Raw genomic sequence first — 22,013 nt, 5'->3', positions numbered from 1 at the left:
ACTTCCTGGTAGTTTAAAACTGTATGCGGACCGACACCCGAACTCTGGATCTTTGCCTTTCGCGGGCAAGTGCTCTACCATCTGAGCTACCCAAACATTACTCACGCCCCGTCCTCACAGCTTTACTTCTGCCAGTACCTCGTCTCCTACTTTCCAGACTTTACAGAAGCACTCCTGTAAAGCTCTCCCCCAGGCTGTGGCTAAGCCATGTCTCTGCAATATCATTTCTTTCAGAAGAGCTAGTTCTGCAAGGTTCGCAGGAGAGCTTCTGCAAAATTTGGAAGGTAGGAGACGAGGTACTGGCAGAAGTAAAGCTGTGAGGAGGGGGCGTGAGTCGTGCTTGAGTAGCTCAGATGGTAGCGCACTTGCTCGCGAAAGGCAAAGGTCCCGAGTTCGAGTCTCGTTTCGGCACACAGTTTTAGTCTGCCAGGAAGTTTCATATCAGCGCACACTCCGCTGCAGAGTGAAAATCTCATTCTGCTAACCATCCTTACTTCCGAGAGATGGCTCACTGAAGTAGATATGGGGTGTAGCTATACCTGTAGTTTAAGTGGACCCTCAATACGCACTCGCTCTTTGACGGCGGGTGTGTTGCACCATGCACGTTTTTTGTTCCGTCACTCAAGCATAAGCGTGGAATAGCAGTCAGTTGACGTTTTGGGATTGCACACGCGGCTGGCGGATTTCGTGTTATTAGCGGGGCCCACTGCACTGACGGCCTACCCCCTCCAAAGCGACTTCCCCCTGCCCTCCCCTCCCCTCCCCTCCCCAGCAAACTGTTTCCAGCCACTGCTCTGCGCTCTGCTTTGGCCGTCAGTCCGCTCACGACCGCCGCTCGCCTGCGACGAACTCCAACCCACAGGCAGGTGAGTAGCGCTCCACACCCCCCATCTCTGCGATCACCATTCTCACTATACGCTACAGTGGCGACATTCCGGCCGACAAATCAACATCACAAACAGTTTCATCTGCTGTTCTGTGTGGGCTATTACTTTGGACACCTGATGTGTTGCACAAAATGTAGCTGTAGCAGTACGTCGCGTTACAGTCAGGCGTACGCAGATAGCGAAACAAAAATCAGCTCTGTATAGCACTTACGATTATTTGTCGAACAGCTTATGAAAAAAGATTCATCATGCCGACGATAGGAACATATTTGTTTACATATTCCATACGCTCATGCTTGTGACGTGGCTTAAATTTCTCGCGAGTGGCGCATAAATGTCGAAGATCGCTTCGGAGCTCAAATCAGAGGAGCACGCCTTTAAAAGATAAGTTTCTTTCTTCTAAAGAACTTCGCAAAATTCTAACTGAGGATGACAGTAAGTGTTGTTCCAAAAGAGCTCTAAATAAACGTATTCCAGAATTAATTCTTACCTATGCATTTATTTTATGTAGCAGAAGGCTGTAACACAATGCTTTCCAACCTTTCTAAGATCATTAACCCTAAAACACATTAGTTGTCAGCCAACACCCCTACAAAATGTACCCCTAAGGTTTAGACTGAACAAGTTCTCGAATTTTAATAATTTTTTAAGGGTAAACAAAGGAAACGGGTATTTTATTAGAACCACAAATAACGAGTTTCTAATACACCTGATGCTGCAAAGTACTAATCGTAATTTTCACATTCAGTTTTATTTCGTCTTCATGCAAATCCTTCACCTTCATGCAAATTGTGGCAATCGCTGCAAGAGAGGGTTTCTGCATTACGAGGTGATTTACTGTCAATGCTCAGAGATCTTACGATCCTAGATGAGTCTCCTATGTACATCTCGCGGAAAGACCATGAACGTGAAATTACAGAGATTCGAGCACACATGGAGGCCTACGTGCACTCGTTCTCCCTGCGAACTATTACAATTGGAAAGTACCCACCACCAAACTATCTTCTCAAAAAAAAAAAAAATTCGAACCTGCGAACATAGCAGTCGCGCGGTTCCGGACTGAAGCGCCGAGAACAGCTCGGCCACCGCGGCCGGCTATCCTCCCCACCAATCGTAAGGTAGCTTGTGGAGTATAGATTAGATGTAAAACTATATTTGTACTCCAAATTCATTCAGTTCCACCCTTCTGTTTTCATTGGTAACATACGCACCCTGTTGCGAATGGAGCCAACATTCTTAAATAATTCTTTAGCAATAATGGATATTCTCTACTAACTTTTCACCAAAAGACAAACAGGTTTGGTGCACCAAAAACTGTTTTCGAGCGTGTTACCATCGTAGTGTCCAAGAAGTTTTACTAATTTTACTTCGACTCGAAATTCGCTATCTGAGAATATTCATTCTTTCACTAAATATGGGTTTATAACTCAGACATTTGCTTGTCAATTTTCCAGACCAGGAACCTGTTGCTAATAGGTTTTATTACTAGTGAGTGCTGACTTATTTCACCTGCCAACGAACATTGTTCATTGTCTGCGTCGAGTATTACTACAGACTGCACTTTGCTGTCATATAAAAGGCAGGTGTCACTGCGCCGATTATAGTATACAATTTTGCACCTTTTTAAGTAATAAAATCCCTCTTTTAACATCCGTGATGCCAATTAAGGAGCTACGTGATTGAGAGGCAGCGGCTCCAGGGTGGAAACGTTAACAACCGCCGGGAGTGCGGTGTGCTGACCGCATGCCTCATCCGAAGGTAACTCACTGAGGATGACACGACAGTCAGTCAACCATCGCGTGATCTTTAGGGGCTATTCGCCGAATTTACTTTCCTTTTTTATCAACGTGTTGCATATCATGCCGCGCCAAACGTTGATCGAAAAACGAACTCAGAAACTAGTTTGCACTCTAGCCTATGGATTTTCTTGCAGCGATCAATGGTTACCACATGTGTTGTTGATTGTTTTCCTCGTAAACGTGGTTTCGTCGGTGAATAATATTAATGGAAGCAAATGGCGATTGTCATTTAACGAATGACATAATTCAAGTCGTATGATATGGTCACTAATGTGAATATTGTGGCCACGCTGTACGTGAAACGGGTACACGGTTTCCGCGTGTAATGTTCGCCATCATATCTTCGTGTGACACTGATTCGTGCAGAAAGTCGCCATGTGCGGGTAGCGGGACTAGTTGCACCATTTCAACAATGCAGAGATTGTTGAACTACACGTTCTGAAGAAAACTGGGAACTTGAAAGAATACCTGTTTCACGAAATGTGCTCAAAACCGCGGTAAATTCTACGTTCAGGAGTTCGACATATCGGAAAGTGCCGAAGGTATCCTTAGACAGCAGCAGGAATACCACCACCGCAGAAACTGTAAACATACACCATTTACCTGCATATTCTTTATTAGTGTAAATGGAATTTTATTCAGCGCATGTACAGACGCAGTTAACCAATGCATCTGTCTGATATACTCTCAACCCCTCGCGTTACTTCACTCACAGCACATCATGGATCCGTCCAAGGCCTAGTTTAATGGTAGAAAGACATTCCGACCAAAGACGGTAATGGCGATATTTGGTTTGTGGCCGCTCAACTGCGCGGTTATCAGCGCCCATACAAATTCGCAGGCCGGCCGGGGTGGCCGAGCGGTTCTAGGCGCTACAGTCTGGAACCGCGAGACCACTGCGGTCGCAGGTTCGAATCCTGCCTCGGGCATGGATGTGTGTGATGTCTTTAGGTTAGTTAGGTTTAAGTAGTTCTAAGTTCTAGGGGACTGATGACCTCAGAAGTTAAGTCCCATAGTGCTCAGAGCCATTTGAACCATCTGAACAAATTCGCAATCCTTTTAACGTCCAGTGTCGCCACTTTCCCCAGATGATGATGAAATGATGTGGACAACACAAACACGCAGTCACCGGCAGATAAAATCCCCGATCCGGTCGGGAATCGAACTGAGCAAAGAGAGCAACAGGGTACGTTAGGCTAGAGTAAAACATCAAAGAAGTTGGGTGGGTAAGACACATACATGAGGGCCACTATGGCATAAAAACAAATGTGCACTAAATATGTTCTATCTCGGAAACTATTCGGAATAGGGCATATGTCCATATGAAGGTATTTGCTTCAGATGAACACTCCTGTCGTATTCCTGAAAATTAACCATTCTTCCTGGGACACCCTGTACATTATGTTCGTCTATGACGACTTTTTCGGAGACAGAACGATTCCTATTCAGGAACAAATATGATTTCAGCAAGCACTGACTGCGCGAAACGCAGCTTGCTTTGTTCGTTCACGAGGTCCAGAAAGTGGCAAGGAGTGGAGCACAGGTTCATGCTGTGGTCCTTGACTTCCAGAAAGATCCGATACAGTTGAGCATAGCCAGCAATTAAATAAATTACGTGTACACGGAGTATCCTAACAAACGTCCCATTGACGACATAGTTTTCGCCGCGACATTCTTGAATAAATGCTTCACGCACTTGTAGCCGTTCAGATTTGTATTCAGACTTCTTCCGTAATTATTGTCAGTAGTTATCTGTAGACCGTGCGTTACTTCATTTAGCAGGCCGAATTACGCCGTGGAGACGGCACAAGGTCACGGAACTTCCATATGCTACGAGAGATTATATCGATGTCTGTGATGCAAGAATATTGGCAGCGTTCATGAGATGGTGCATGACTCACTGTCAGTTTATTTCAGTTACCTTTCACCATCAAGCGCCCGTTTCCGTGTACCATTAAGAGTATCGTTGCTCTCCCGATTGAAGTTGTTGCACCTTCCGACCTCAACGTCTATCCAATAAAGTGTGGTGCGTTTCGTCACGTGATCGTTTACTCCTCGCGAGAGCGTTACGGAGATAAAAAAGAAAAAAAACTCCTGTTGCAGACGCTACAAGAGGCGTTCTGCCTACGGAGAGGTGCACTGTTGAACATTCGAGAGCGTACGTTCCAACAAAATTCGGGCAATACGTTACTTTCCCCAATAGGCATCTAGCGAAATGACCACGACGAGAAAAGCAGAGAAATTAGAGCTCATACGGAGACATTCCAACAATCTTTCTCACTGGTCGTTCGTGAATGGATCAGGGATGGGATGATCAGATAGTGGTACCAGAAGTACCGTGGTACTTGCGGAGTATATATGTAAATTTAGAAGTAGTACCAGAAGTACCTTGGTACTTGCGGAGTTTATATATATATATATATATACGTTTAGACGTAGGCCTGATGACGACGGGACGCAGCGTTGCACTGACCCCTGGAGATACTGGAAGGGTTGGAAAGTCATTGTGAAGCATAACCACCCAACAACCGTCCATAAATCACGTATGCTGGCTGGAACTAGGTCCAAGGGGTACACATCTCGCTAGATGGCGTCATAGATTTGCTCAGTCAGCGACCTGGGTGAGCACGCAAGCACCCTAATGTCGGCAGGGTGTTTCTCAAATTATGCCAACTTGATTTGGGAGCGACGAAGAACAGTACTGTCTTATTGAGGACACAAGACCTTCTCTGTTTCTATTAATACTCACGGTTAAGGGTACCAGACTGTAGAACAGTACTCAAGAATAGGTCGAACGAACGTTTTGTAAGTCGTTTCTTTCGTGCAAGAATTAATTTCGTTAAGATTTTCCCAATGAATCTCAGCCTGGCATCTGGTTTTCCAACATTTTTTTTTATGAGATCATTCCATTTTAGGTCACTCCAAATGGTTATTCTTACGCATTTTATGGTAATTACTGTTTTCAGTGATTGTCGCCAGCAGTGGATTCGAACAGTACTGGGTTAACTTACATTTATTTAACTTCAGGATCAAATTCCTATCGATCGTCAATCTCCTTCAGGTCTTTCTGCATTTCTCTTCTTACTTCTTTCGGCGTTGCAACTTACCTATGGACAATAGCATCGTCCAGCAACTGCCTTCACTAGATCATTATTACATGCCAACGGACATGCCGCGACTGACATACCGCCCGTCGGATCACAGAAGTTAAGCACCGTCGGGCGTGGCTAACAGTCCTGGTCTTTCGTGCGGTGTCGGCAGTCGGGGTGCACTGAGCCCATGTGAGAGCAATTGAGGAGCTACTTGACTGAATAGTACCGGCTCCAGGTCACGAAAACTGTCAACGGCCGGGACAGCGGTGTGCTCACCCTACGCCACTTCACGTACGTGTCCAGTAACACCTTCGGGTTGATGATGACACGGTGGTCGGTCGGTACCGTTCGGCCCTCAGAGGCCTGTTCGGACGGAGATTGAAGATCATAAATATAAATTATAAACATGAACGCCCTTATAATACTACCTTCGGCTGCTTCCGAAGATACCTTGACACCTGTCGATTTTGTCACATTAAGAACATGTTGAGTTTTTTCTGCAAGGAAATCCTGATAACGATTTTTTTTTTGTTATCAGTCTACTGTCTGGTTTGATGCGGCCCGCCACGAATTCCTTTCCTGTGCTAACCTCTTCATCTCAGAGTAGCACTTGCAACCTACGTCCTCAATTATTTGCTTGACGTATTCCAATCTCTGTCTTCCTCTACAGTTTTTGCCCTCTACAGCTCCCTCTAATACCATGGAAGTCATTCCCTCATGTCTTAGCAGATGTCCTATCTTCCTGTCCTTTCTCCTTATCAGTGTTTTCCACATATTCCTTTCCTCTCCGATTCTGCGTAGAACCTCCTCATTCCTTACCTTATCAGTCCACCTAATTTTCAACATTCGTCTATAGCACCATATCTCAAATGCTTCGATTCTCTTCTGTTCCGGTTTTCCCACAGTCCATGTTTCACTACCATACAATGCTGTACTCCAGACGTACATCCTCAGAAATTTCTTCCTCAAATTAAGGCCGGTATTTGATATTAGTAGACTTTTCTTGGCCAGAAATGCCTTTTTTTCCATAGCGAGTCTGCTTTTGATGTCCTCCTTGCTCCGTCCGTCATTGGTTATTTTACTGCCTAGGTAGCAGAATTCCTTAATTTCATTGACTTCGTGACCATCAATCCGGATGTTAAGTTTCTTGCTGTTCTCATTTCTACTACTTCTCATTACCTTCGTCTTTCTCCGATTTACTCTCAAACCATACTGTGTACTCATTACTGTTCATTCCATTCAGCAGATCATTTAATTCTTCTTCACTTTCACTCAGGATAGCCATGTCATCAGCGAATCGTATCATTGATATCCTTTCACCTTGTATTTTAATTCCACTCCTGAACCTTTCTTTTATTTCCATCATTGCTTCCTCGATGTACAGATTGAAGAGTAGGGGCGAAAGGCTACAGCCTTGTCTTACACCCTTCTTAATACGAGCACTTCGTTCTTGATCGTCCACTCTTATTATTCCCTCTTGGTTGTTGTACATATTGTATATGACCCGTCTCTCCCTATAGCTTACCCCTACTTGTTTCAGAATCTCGAACAGCTTGCACCATTTTATATTGTCGAACGCTTTTTCCAGGTCGACAAATCCTATGAACGTGTCTTGATTTTTCTTTAGCCTTGCTTCCATTATTAGCCGTAACGTCAGAATTGCCTCTCTCGTCCCTTTACTTTTCCTAAAGCCAAACTGATCGTCACCTAGCGTATTTTCAATTTTCTTTTCCATTCTTCTGTATATTATTCTTGTAAGCAGCTTCGATGCATGAGCTGTTATGCTGTTTGTTCGATAATTCTCGCACTTGTCAGCTCTTGCCGTCTTCGGAATTGTGTGGATGATGCTTTTCCGAAAGTCAGATGGGTGACCATCCGGTCTGCTGAACACTGTCGGCAAGCGGGGTGCACTCAGCCCTTGTGAGGCAAACTGTGGAGCTACTTGATTGAGAAGTAGCGGCTCCGGTCTTGTAAACTGACGTAGGGAGAGTGGTGTGCTGACGCCATGCCCCTGCATATCCGCATCCAGTGAATCCTGTGGGCTGAGGATGACACGGCGGCCGGTCGGTACCGTTGGGCCTTCATGGCCTGTTCGAACGTAGTTTTATGACGGCACTGTAATAAGGCAATCCCGGCTTGAGCTAGGTCTCTAATGACCTCATCGTCGACGAGATGTTCATCCCTAATTTTACTTTCTGTTTGCGAAAAAGGAGAAGAGGGGAGGTGGGTGGAGGGGGGCGGCAATACGCTACTGGGTAGGTGTCAGTGTATTCTTGTTAACACAGTATCCCTTCCCATACGCTCCCACATTCAATCGGCAAGCATTTTTTGATTGGGCAGAAGAAACCGAAACCTACCATAAATACGGACCACTTCTTTTTTCGAGTAAGTCTTCCTAACTGTTTTTAACATGTGGGAGGAAGTACTGTACTCCCGTCTGTCCCTCACTAGGAAGAAAGGGATATTAGGGTTTACCATTCCGTCTACGACAACTTCATTAGAGACAGAGTAGCAGCTTGAATCCGGGGGCGATGGGGGAGGGAATCGGTCGAGTCTCTTTAAAAGAGCGATCCCGGCAGTCGCGTTAACCGGTTGACGGAAATGACAGTAACAATCGGGGTGTTCCGACAGTGAGACTAATCCCGGTCCTCCAAAAATGTTTATCATTGCGCCACTTCGGTCGGAATAATTAATGAAAGATTGAAAACATTTGGTTCAAATGGATCTGAGCACCATGGGACTTGACTGATGATTTCATCAGTCCCCTAGAACTTAGAACTACTTAACCCTAACTAACCTAACGACATCACACACATCCATGCCCGAGGCAAGATTCGAACCTGCGACCGTAGCAGTCGCGCAGTTCCAAACGGTAGCGCCTAGAACCGCTCGGCCACCACGGCCGGCGAAATATTTGGCATGGGAATTGATCCTAGATGCATCGAGCAAATGTGCATCCAATATTACACAAACTAGTATTATGTATAGTTATTTTCTATATTGTTGGTCTCCCTTCCCTTTTTCTTAGCAATGACCATATCATATTTTGAGCATTGATCATGAGCGTGGGATCCTAATAAACTAGTATTGATAGAATGGAGAGAGAAGATCCAACGAAGAACGTTTCATTCCGTCACGGAACCGTACACTGGAGTGACAAGTCATGGGATAGCGATGTGCAAATATACAATAACGCGACCACAAGGTAGAAAAGGGCAGTGCATTGGCGGAGCTGTCATTTGCACTCAGATGGCTCATGAGAATAGGTTTCTGGCGCGATTATGGCCGCACGACCGGAATTAACAGACTTTGAACGCGGAATGATAGGTGCAACTAAATGTATGGGACATTCCGTTTCGGAAACCGTTAAGGAATTTGTTATTCCGAGATCCACAGTGTCAAGAGTGTGCCGAGATAGCAAAAAATGGTTCAAAAGGCTCTGAGCAGTATGGGACTTAACATCTGAGGTCATCAGTCCCCTAGACTTAGAACTACTTAAACCTAACTAACCTAAGGACATCACACACATCCGTGCCCGAGGCAGGATTCGAACCTGCGACCGTAGCCGCAGCGCGGTTCCGGACTGAAGCGCCTAGAACCGCTCGCCCACAACGGCCGGCGAGAAAACAAATTTCAGGCATTTCCTCTCACCACGGACAACGCAGTGGCCGACGGCCTTCACTGAGCGACCGAGATGTCAGTGCTAACAGGCAAACGACACTGCGCATGAAATAACCGTGGGACGCACGACGAACGTGTCCGTCAGGAAAATGCTGCAAAATTTGGCGTTGATAGGCTCTGGCAACAGACGACCGGCGCGACTGCCTTTGCTAACATCACGGCATCGCCTACAGCGCCACTCCTGGGCTCGTGACCATTTCGGTTGGAGCCCAGACGACTGGAAAACTGTGGCCTGGTCAGATGAGTCCTGATATTAGTTGGTAAGAGCTGATGTTAAGGCCCGAGTGTGTTGCAGACCCCACGAAACCATGGACCCAAGTTGTCAACAGGGCACTGTGTAAGCTGGTGGTCGCTTCATAATTGTGTCGTGGAATGCCCCATGCCTCTAGCTCCATCTATCATTCCCCGTTCAGTCCGCCCCCGGTAGCTGAGTGGTCAGCGCGACAGACTGTCAATCCAAAGGGCCCGGGTTCGATTCCCGGCTGGGTCGGAGATCTTCTCCGCTCAGGGACTGGGTGTTGTGTTGTCCTAATCATCATCATTTCATCCCCATCGACGCGCAAGTCGCCGAAGTGGCGTCAAATCGAAAGACTTGCACCAGGCGAACGGTCTACCCGACGGGAGGCCTTCGTCACACGACATTTCCATTTCCATTCCCCGTTCAAAATCTGGTTACTTCTCGAGGTGTGGCCATAATCGAGTCGGAAACCTATTCACATGAACCACCTGAGTACAAATAGCTTCGCTAATGCAGTGCCCTTTTTATACCTTGTGTACGCCATACTACCGCCATCTGTATATTTGCATGTCGCTATCCCATGACTTCATCATTTCAGAGTACGACCCCTTGACGAAACGCGACGTTCTTCGTTGGATCTTCACCATCCATTCTACACTCCTGGAAATGGAAAAAAGAACACATTGACACCGGTGTGTCAGACCCACCATACTTGCTCCGGACACTGCGAGAGGGCTGTACAAGCAATGATCACACGCACGGCACAGCGGACACACCAGGAACCGCGGTGTTGGCCGTCGAATGGCGCTAGCTGCGCAGCATTTGTGCACCGCCGCAGTCAGTGTCAGCCAGTTTGCCTTGGCATACGGAGCTCCATCGCAGTCTTTAACACTGGTAGCATGCCGCGACAGCGTGGACGTGAACCGTATGTGCAGTTGACGGACTTTGAGAGAGGGCGTATAGTGGGCATGCGGGAGGCCGGGTGGACGTACCGCCGAATTGCTCAACACGTGGGGCGTGAGGTCTCCACAGTACATCGATGTTGTCGCCAGTGGTCGGCGGAAGGTGCACGTGCCCGTCAACCTGGGACCGGACCGCAGCGACGCACGGATGCACGCCAAGACCGTAGGATCCTACGCAGTGCCGTAGGGGACCGCACCGCCACTTCCCAGCAAATTAGGGACACTGTTGCTCCTGGAGTATCGGCGAGGACCATTCGCAACCGTCTCCATGAAGCTGGGCTACGGTCCCGCACACCGTTAGGCCGTCTTCCGCTCACGCCCCAACATCGTGCAGCCCGCCTCCAGTGGTGTCGCGACAGGCGTGAATGGAGGGACGAATGGAGACGTGTCGTCTTCAGCGATGAGAGTCGCTTCTGCCTTGGTGCCAATGATGGTCGTAAGCGTGTTTGGCGCCGTGCAGGTGAGCGCCACAACCAGGACTGCATACGACCGAGGCACACAGGGCCAACACCCGGCATCATGGTGTGGGGAGCGATCTCCTACACTGGCCGTACACCACTGGTGATCGTCGAGGGGACACTGAATAGTGCACGGTACATCCAAACCGTCATCGAACCCATCGTTCTACCATTCCTAGACCGGCAAGGGAACTTGCTGTTCCAACAGGACAATGCACGTCCGCATGTATCCCGTGCCACCCAACGTGCTCTAGAAGGTGTAAGTCAACTACCCTGGCCAGCAAGATCTCCGGATCTGTCCCCCATTGAGCATGTTTGGGACTGGATGAAGCGTCGTCTCACGCGGTCTGCACGTCCAGCACGAACGCTGGTCCAACTGAGGCGCCAGGTGGAAATGGAATGGCAAGCCGTTCCACAGGACTACATCCAGCATCTCTACGATCGTCTCCATGGGAGAATAGCAGCCTGCATTGCTGCGAAAGGTGGATATACACTGTACTAGTGCCGACATTGTGCATGCTCTGTTGCCTGTGTCTATGTGCCTGTGGTTCTGTCAGTGTGATGATGTGATGTATCTGACCCCAGGAATGTGTCAATAAAGTTTCCCCTTCCTGGGACAATGAATTCACGGTGTTCTTATTTCAATTTCCAGGAGTGTATTAATTCTACTTTTAAAGGATTCCAGGCTGATGGACAATACTATTATATATGTTTGCATGGAAGTATTAATTCCTCTGGCCCGACTGAACCGATCGTTGACTGAAAATGGTTATATTCGGCTACTTGGAGACCATTTGTAGCAATTCATAGACTCAATGTTCCCAAACAACGGTGAAACTTCTCTAGATGACAATTCCCCATGTCACCGGGCCACAATTGTTCGCGATTGGTTGGAAGAACATTAGCGACTGGAGCAGAAATTGAACATCCCTCTCCCTATGTACGAACGTATTACTTTAACCATGCCGCCACCGCGTTCGGTGTGTTTGGTCATAAATATCGTTCCTGCAACTTACTTCACGTACAGTTAACACAGTTATCTCGTGAAAACACGTCTAGAAGACTGCTCAACCGATAAACAAATTTGGACCCTTCTTTTGTGCGACACCATTCCTGTAATAGTCTCACTCACAAGGCAGCGATAAAGCGAGACATTCGTCGACAGTGTTTTTCACACCACTTGGTAGAAAATAAATCACAGATATACTTCAAAGGCGTGCCAGCGGACTGCAATGGAGCAAAGGCACGCCTGGTGTTTGCTAATGTCGTTGAAGCTGCCTACCCGGTGGGTACACGTCAAAGCCAATTCGATATCTTGACCGTAGATAACGAAAACCTTGAGCTTATATAGATATTACTATTATCTCAGCTTTATCCTCCTTACAAACACGGAAAAGTAAATAAAGTACCTGATACAAAATTAAGTACACTAAAAATTGCGCAATAAATGAAGTTGAGAGCAGCGAACCTTAACGTTATGGTCCGCGTGTCAGGCTATGAGCTTGGAAAATTTGGAAATTTGTAGTAAGGTCTTATGGGACCAAACTGCTGAGGTCATCGGTGCCTATGCCTACACACTACTTAAGCTAACTTACGCTACGGGCAACACACTCGCCCATGCCCTAGGGAGGACTCGAACCTCCGACGTGGGGAGTCGCACGGACCGTGACAAGGCGCCTAAGACCGCGCGGCTACCCCGCATGGCCTATGAGCTTGTGGACGTGTTTCAAACTGTTATTGAGCTACGTCTTACACATTCTCGGTAATGAAATACGAAAGAACGACAGCCGAAAATGCAGTGAAAATGTATTAAAAAGATTTCAGGCGAATAATGTGGCAGAGTCCCAATAAAGTATCAGAGACGTAAGCACTTACCGAGCTAGTATATTAATGATCGTTCTATTTGGTGTAATGTTTGGTACGCCTCCGAATAAGATTTTGCTAATGTATGTTGCTGTACTGAAACTTTTTATGGAAGTAGCCACATCGAATTCCGCTAATGAAAAAAATTTTCAAAGCGAGTTTAAGACAAAGAGGGAGGAGAGATATCGTGGGGCAGAGTTCTTGATCACATTTTAGACCATCAAATAACAAAATTCTATGCTGCAACAGTATGGCCATGCACTAAACCCATCTTTCTGCTAATATCTGTTCTAAGATCGACTTATACCAAGTTCACCGTTGGAATCGTGCGTACCCCATGAGGGTGTCTAGATGGATCTGCACTGTACGCTGGTTCAGTCGAATGTCTATAGTGAACGGCTGCCCCTCAAAACACAGTTGGAGATGGTGGCTGTCCATATTCGAACCACCGTTGTTATCACAATTTGTAACATCTCGTGTTGCTTAACCTGTTGGAGCAACTCCTTCCCACCTTTCTTGCATCTCAGGCACTTAAATGCGCATAACCCCCTATGGAGGACTTCAAGACAAGCTGGTATGGATCTCCTCATCAAAAAGTTGCTTGATGATTTTGAACTGTGTTATCTCAATGACGGATACTCTACATATGTTAGCGTAGCACATGGCTCTTTCTCAGTCGTTGATCTCGCACTTTGCTCGTCCAACTTAGTCATCCTATTATAGTTCACAGTGGGCTGTACATAATTGTCTGTGACAATGACCAGATCTCAGTCCTGCCTAACCCATCCCCTTGCCCCCCGCGCTCCCTCCTTCCCCCACCAAACCTTCGGGCATTCCAGAAAGCAAACTGGAACACTAAAATTTCCAACGTCACTTTTGCTCTCTACGCATCTGAACTAATTGACGATGATCTTATGTAGCAATTGGAATCCTCGGCACTACTATGACGTGAAGCCAAAGGGCCTTCGTCACCGATGGCCGATGCTGTGGTGGAATTAGGAACTTTCGTTTACGATCTGAGTCCACCAGCCAGATTTTCAAAGATTTAAACGAAGCTCCTTGACGCTCAGTCTCATAATCTTCAAACGGTTGCCCGCAATGGACAAATAATTTTTATTTTTTATTTTAAGTATCAGAAGAAAGAATGCTGGGAACTATACGTCACCTCCCTGGGAATGAATGCATCCTGTTACCCGATGTGGGTCGGACTCTGTGAGATAGTTGGCTATCAACGACCGACGATTATTTCTAGCCTACCCCATCATAGTAGTATTTCCACTGAACCAGCTTCCTTTGCGGAATATCTTGCGATCCCTTTTGCACTGGCACCAGCGAACGTCTCTTACCCTTCCACTTTTCAGGCATATAAAAAAGGACAGAAGGCACATTCTGTAGGTTTCTGCAAGGCAGCTTCACGATTTCTATATTTATTCATTGTTCCCATTTTTACGTGTTGGAAACATCTGCATGATGAACTAAACTTCACGTATGCTTGTACAGCGGACAGCAGCGAAGTGTTGCTAGTGACTGGGGAAAAGCGCACATCATTCCTGTTTTCATAAAAGATATTCGAACAGAGTCACAAAACTCTAGCCTATATCGTTTACGTCTGTCTGTTGTACAATTTTGAAACAAATTTTATGCTCCTATATTATGACATTTCTAGAAACCGTTAGCAATCAACATGGATTCCGCAAGCAACGACTGTGTGAAACCTAGCTCACGCTGTTCGCCCTCGAAACCCAGAAAGTAGACACTGGCGCTCATGTTGATGCAGTGCACCTTCACTTCCAGAAGGCGTTTCATACATTTCTGCAGTGTCACATAATGACAAAAATACGACCATACGGAACATCAGACCAGCTGTGTGATTCGATTGAAGAGTTCGTAATAAATAGAGCACAGCATGATATTCTTCAGACGTAAAAGTAATCGGGCGTACTACAAGGGAGTGTTATGGAACAATTACTATTCACAACGTATGTAATGGATAGTTGATAACATCGTTCCATGAGAATTTTCGCAGATGAGGCTATTGTATACAGGGAGGTCGCAACTCTATAAAGTTGTAGGGAAACCCAGGAAGACCGACAGAATAGACGCGTGGTGCAGGGATTGGCTGTTGACTCTAACCATAAACAAATGTAACGCATTGTGTATAAATAAACAGAAAACACCATTGTTCTGTGATTACGCGACTGCAGCACTGGAAGGAGTCACAGCCAATAAATATCTAGAAGTACGCGTATGGAGCTGTTGAAAATGGAACGGCCACATAGTTCTCAGGGAAGGCAGATGCCATAATGTTATTAATTGGAAGAATCCTTGGGAAGAGTAGTCCATCCACAAACCAGGTTCCTTACAAAACCCTCGTTCGACCAACATCTGACTATTGGTCGTTAGTATGGGATCCACACCAGACGGGATCGATAAAGAAAATAGAGAATCCCAAAGAAGAGCATCGTGTTTCGGTCCAGATTCATATAGAAGTGCGAAAGCAGCACGGCGATTCTCACCCATCTCCAGTGGCGCACGTTTGAGGAGAGGCGTTTTGCATAAGAATGTGGTCCACTGCTAAAAATCGGAGAGTGTAAGTGCCTAGAAGAGTCAACTCACATATTACTTCCTCCTAGGTATACCTTGCAGGAAGAACAAGAAGGCTGGAGATCGCCCAGAGGCCCACCAGTTATCGTTCTTCGCGTGAAGCATTCGCGACTGGAACAGTAAATATGGAAACGGACACTGTTACACAAGGCACCATCCGCCATCCACCACAGAGTGGCTTGCGGATTGTAGATGTACTGGAGGACCCTCGCTGCCGTTCATAATTATACACTGAAGCGCCTAAGAAACTGGTATAGGCATGCGTATTCAAATACAGAGATATGTGAACAGGCAGAATACGGCGCTGCGGTCGGCAACGCCTATATAAGACAAGTGTCTGGCGCAGTTGTTAGATCGGTTACTGCTGCTACAATGACAGATTATCAAGATTTAAATGAGCCTGAACGTGGTGCTTAGTCGGCGCACGAGCGATGAAACGCAGCGTCTCCGAGATAGCGGTGAAGTGGGAATTTTCCCGTACGACCATTTCACAAGTGTACCGTGGATATCGAGAATCCGTAAAACAAAAAATTTCCGACATCGCTGCGGCCGGAAAAAGACCGTTCAAGAACGTGACAGAAGTGCAATCCTTCCGCAAATTGCTGCAAATTTCCATGCTGGGGATCAACAAGTGTCAGCGTGCGAACCATTCATAAAAAAATCATCGATATGGACTTTCGGAGCCGCAGACCCACTCGTGTACCCTTGATGACTGCACGACACAAAGATTTACGCCTCGCCTGGGCCCGTCAACACCGACATTGGACTGTTGATGACTGGAAATATGTTGCCTGGTCGGACGAGTCTCGTTTCAAATTGTATCGAGCGTGTACGGGTATGGAGACGACCTCATGAATCCATGGCGCCTGCATGTCAGTAGGGGACTGTTCAAGTTGGTGGAGGCTCTGCAATGGCGAGCAGCGCGTGTAGTTGGAGCGATATGGGACCCTTGATATGTCTAGATAGAACTGGCAGGTGACACGTACGTAATAATCCTGGCGGATCGCCTGCGTCCATTCATGTCCATTGTGCATTCCGACAGACATGGGTAATTCCAGCAGGACAATGCGACACCCACACGTCCAGAATTTCTACAGAGTGGTTCGAGGAATACTCTTGTGAATTGAAACACTTCCGCTGGCCACCAAACTCCATAGACATGAACATTATTGAGCATATCAGGGATGTCTTGCAACGTACTGTGCGGAAGAGATCACCACCCCCTCGTACTCTTACGGATTTATGGTGTCAGTTCCCTCCAGTAATACTTCAGACATTGGTAGATTCAATGCCACGTCGTGTTGCAGCATTTCTGTATGCTCGCGGGGGCTCTACGCGACATTAGGCAGGTGTACCAGTTTCTTTGCTTCTTCCGTGTGTATCTAGTTCTAGTTCCAATCAGTAGATCGCCTTTAGTCAGAGTTTTCCCTACAAGAACAACCGTGTTGACTGACGTTCGCCGCGTCGCAATCAATGTAGAGATTGAGCACCTACAGAGTGAGTTAAAAACATGAAGAGATGTGCCATACACTGATACACGTCTGTTTCCTGAATGTCTTGTTTTTGCGTAGTCGTCTTATGAAATTCCGGAGTTGCTTATCCCGTTTTCTCCTTTTCGGACGGTTCAAGGCTTTAATAGAGTGATTTTTCTCCTCCAGTTCCTGAATCGTTTTGAGGAGTTCGTAACGGCTATCCCTAAACTTGATTAGGGATTGACTCACTACCGACCGACGAAGTAGTCATTTTGGGTAACTACTGTTCTACACATAGTGCACGGGTCGTAGCAGACAACGAATAAGAAAATTAAGAAAAAGAAAAAGAAGAACGTTCGTACCAAGAGGTGTGACACAGTGGCTAAGATAGTCCGATTAGGAAAGAGTGAGTTTCAGATCTCGTCTGGCGATCCAGATTTAGGTTTTCCTCGATTTCCGTAAATCGATGAAGACGGATTCTGTGATGGTGCCTTTGAAAAGGACGTAACCGATTTCCTTCCTAATACTTGTGCCATACGTCTTGCTGCTTCAGCTCTAAATAACATTGCGGTCAACGTGAGATTAAAGGCTCACATTCCTGCCCTAACTATTCATTCCAGATCGCAACAAAAAATGGTTCAAATGGCTCTGAGCACTATGGGACTCAACTGCTGTGGTCATAAGTCCCCTAGAACTTAGAACTACTTAAACCTAACTAACCTAAGGACAGCACACAACACCCAGCCATCACGAGGCAGAGAAGGATCACAACATTCAGTGCGTATGTACTGTGTGTTATTGGTGTTCTTGCTTTGATATGAGGAGAAGGGAGAGAATTCAACCCGACGCAGCTGCACAGCCACTAGTACACCAAGTCCAACGTTCCCGTCCAACGGACAGATCGCTACCAACGTTATTTTCTGACATAAATCTGACACTCCGTAGAGATTTTTGGACCGTAACTGAGAGCACTGAACATAGTGTGGTCGTGAGCCGTAAGCCAACACATTCTCTCCTACCTTCCAAACTCAAATAGTGGAAATTTTTTCCTTCGTCAGAATTCGGTCCGGTTTGCGACGTCCTCGTTCGCTTGCCGATGTCAGGTAAGCCTTGGATACCTGTAAAACTGGTTCCGCGCCACTAAAATGCTGGAAGGGATGCAGTATTACCTTTACAGGGAGTCGATGCCAGCCTCTGCTTACTATCCTTGACATAGTAGGCATCGGGAAAAGAACGTAATGGCGGCCGCGTTCCTAGTAGTTGAATCTAGCCCAAAGCAGATGGTACGTAGAGGAAGTATCGTATAATTTGATATTCTATGTAAACATTCATTTGAAATATGTCAATAGATCATAACTAGACATAAATTTACAACAATATCCAAGTTTGGTTTGGCTTCTTACAAACGGTATGAAACTTTTTTTATCTAGAAACTGTAATTGTTATTAGCCTCAGAAAGACGTACGGAAATGTGCAAAGCTGTATCTCTGACAATATTACCCTTATCTATATTTCTTTTTGTAAAAATTGCAAGGCAGTCTAATGGAACTCTATTATCGTTATCATAAAATCGGATATGTAGCCTTACAACTTGTACACTCCTGGAAATTGAAATAAGAACACCGTGAATTCATTGTCCCAGGAAGGGGAAACTTTATTGACACATTGCTGGGGTCAGATACATCACATGATCACACTGACAGAACCAAAGGCACATAGACACAGGCAACAGAGCATGCACAATGTCGGCACTAGTACAGTGTATATCCACCTTTCGCAGCAATGCAGGCTGCTATTCTCCCATGGAGACGATCGTAGAGATGCTGGATGTAGTCCTGTGGAACAGCTTGCCATGCCATTTCCACCTGGCGCCTCAGTTGGACCAGCGTTCGTGCTGGACGTGCAGACCGCGTGAGACGACGCTTCATCCAGTCCCAAACATGCTCAATGGGGGACAGATCCGGAGATCTTGCTGGCCAGGGTAGTTGACTTACACCTTCTAGAGCACGTTGGGTGGCACGGGATACATGCAGACGTGCATTGTCCTGTTGGAACAGCAAGTTCCCTTGCCGGTCTAGGAATGGTAGAACGATGGGTTCGATGACGGTTTGGATGTACCGTGCACTATTCAGTGTCCCCTCGACGATCACCAGTGGTGTACGGCCAGTGTAGGAGATCGCTCCCCACACCATGATGCCGGGTGTTGGCCCTGTGTGCCTCGGTCGTATGCAGTCCTGAATGTGGCGCCTACCTGCACGGCGCCAAACACGCATACGACCATCATTGGTACCAAGGCAGAAGCGACTCTCATCGCTGAAGACGACACGTCTCCATTCGTCCCTCCATTCACGCCTGTCGCGACACCACTGGAGGCGGGCTGCACGATGTTGGGGCGTGAGCGGAAGACGGCCTAACGGTGTGCGGGACCGTAGCCCAGCTTCATGGAGACGGTTGCGAATGGTCCTCGCCGATACACCAGGAGCAACAGTGTCCCTAATTTGCTGGGAAGTGGCGGTGCGGTCCCTTACGGCACTGCGTAGGATCCCACGGTCTTGGCGTGCATCCGTGCGTCGCTGCGGTCCGGTCCCAGGTCGACGGGCACGTGCACCTTCCGCCGAGCACTGGCGACAACATCGATGTACTGTGGAGACCTCACGCCCCACGTGTTGAGCAATTCGGCGGTACGTCCACCCGGCCTCCCGCATGCCCACTATACGCCCTCGCTCAAAGTCCGTCAACTGCACATACGGTTCACGTCCACGCTGTCGCGGCATGCTACCAGTGTTAAAGACTGCGATGGAGCTCCGTATGCCACGGCAAACTGGCTGACACTGACGGCGGCGGTGCACAAATGCTGCGCAGCTAGCGCCATTCGACGGCCAACACCGCGGTTCCTGGTGTGTCCGCTGTGCCGTGCGTGTGATCATTGCTTGTACAGCCCTCTCGCAGTGTCCGGAGCAAGTATGGTGGGTCTGACACACCGGTGTCAATGTGTTCTTTTTTCCATTTCCAGGAGTGTATTATGAAAACCCTTATTCTGACATGTCAGTATTCAAACATTTTCTGGGATCCCCAGCTATCTGAAATGTCAGTATTCTGATAGAGAACAAAACTAGAAATTAATTACTCTTCCTATAAATATGAGAAATCAGTTCTCTAGTATCTGATTGCGATTTTTAAAATAATCTCTAACGTCTCTTAACAATTGTACTGCAATTCCTCTGCACGCAGCAGACAACTTACCTCGTCTATCCGCTGCAGCTGCAAAAATATTCTCAGCAACGTGCTAAAATTATTCAAAAGAAATGCTGCGATCCGTGCAGAGTGCAATGCATGGTCACAACTACTGCTGCAATTGTTCCTTTATTTTATTTTAATAGAAATTAAATGCTCCGGAAGGATTTAGTCAACAAGCTTTAAGCAGTGCAAAAAAGATGAAAGGAATCAATAAAAACTTTTAATTTACTATATTCTAAAAATTGAAGATTCATACACTGACAAACTTCACTGAGACCTTTTTTCCTTGGACAGTTTGATTAGCAAAAACCTTAATTATTCCACAATGTCTATAATCAACCACGCATCTGGTCACAACAAAGATGTGAATATTACTTTCAACGTACGCATACACAAATCTGATAAAATACCGCCAGTGTGCAAGCAAGCAACAACCACGTGCAACAAAATGGGCAAATTACCAAAAATACTCGATTAACACCATAATCTCCTAAGGCGCTACAAGCACGGTCAGAGCAGGCTGCGTCCTTTCCTGATGAGACATCTCTGCGTGTCATTCTACGTCCGACTACTCTTCAACAACTGTTCGCTCGCTACCACTCAAGATAATATCTCTGACCCAGAGTTCGTGTATGCACGCAACAGCAGAATCAGTAGCCATCTTTCCAAGAAAACAAAAAACAAAAAAACAAAAGATATGAACGTCCAACTTTAGGTACCCTAGCAAGTACCAATACAGTGCACTTTAAACAGCCGATGCAAAGTTTACTGAAAAGAATGCTCCCACACCGTTTTTCACAAAAGCAACACTTATCCGTCATCATAAGTTGGATTCCTGTTTTTTCTGTTAGTCTTGTGACTGGTTTGATGTGACCCGCCACGAATTCCTGCCCTGACCAACTCCTTCATCTCAGAGTAGTACCTTCACCCAAGGTCCTCAATTGTTTATGGGATACATTCCAACTTCCGTTTTCCCATATGGTTTGTATCCCCTAAGCTCCTTCAATCACCATGGAAGTTATTCCTTGACGTACTAACAGGCGTCCTACAAATCCTGTCACTCCTTGCCAATGTCTTCCGCATGTTCGTCTTCACCAACTCTGCAGAAAACCTCTTCATTTCTTATCAGTTCACCTAAATTTCAACATCCTTCTAAATTACCTCAGAAATGGTCTTTATATCTGTGCTCGTCTGTTTTTGATAACTTCGTTGCGTCGTCCGCCGTGTTATTTCCAAGACAGCAGAATTCCTTCACTTCGTCTGTTTCGTGGTCCCCAATTTTGTTGCTACGTACAACGCTAATCTCTTTTCTGCTTCTCCTCACTGATTTCGTATTTCTTCGGCTTACTTTCAGTACACAGTCGTGCTCATTAGGCGACTCTTCATTCTTTTTAAAAGGTCCTGTAATTCTTTCTCCTTTTCACTGAGAACCATTAATAAATATCCTTTCACCTGGACTTTAAACCCACTCCCGAACGTTTCATTGATTTTCACTATTGTTTCTTCGACTTGTGGACTGAACAATAAGGCAAAAGACAACATCTGACTTAAGACTGCATCTGACTTATACTCTTTGTAACCCGAGAAAGTTATTTTTTTTTTTTGGCCCTCTTGCTTGTTGTACGTAATGTATGTAACCCATTTTTCTCAATAGCTTACATGTATTTTCCTGAGAACTTCGAACATCATTCACAATTTTACATTGTCGAACGCTACTTCC

The 22,013-nt window shown here is 46.3% G+C and overlaps 1 protein-coding gene across 1 annotated transcript in view; it reads left to right on the top strand.

Moving 5' to 3' along the window:
• Positions 1-787: 787 nt before the first annotated feature.
• LOC124606994 (acyl-CoA-binding protein homolog) overlaps positions 788-22,013 on the top strand; it is a 152,859-nt gene continuing 131,633 nt past the window's right edge. Inside the window, exon 1 of the mRNA XM_047139139.1 lies at positions 788-866. The gene's annotated coding sequence lies outside the window, so the exon portion shown is untranslated. The remainder of the gene's footprint in view (positions 867-22,013) is intronic.

This window comes from Schistocerca americana, chromosome 3 (assembly GCF_021461395.2).
Source record: "Schistocerca americana isolate TAMUIC-IGC-003095 chromosome 3, iqSchAmer2.1, whole genome shotgun sequence".
Classification (NCBI taxonomy): Eukaryota; Metazoa; Arthropoda; class Insecta; order Orthoptera; family Acrididae; genus Schistocerca; species Schistocerca americana.
This window is presented reverse-complemented; position numbering and strand designations above follow the sequence as displayed.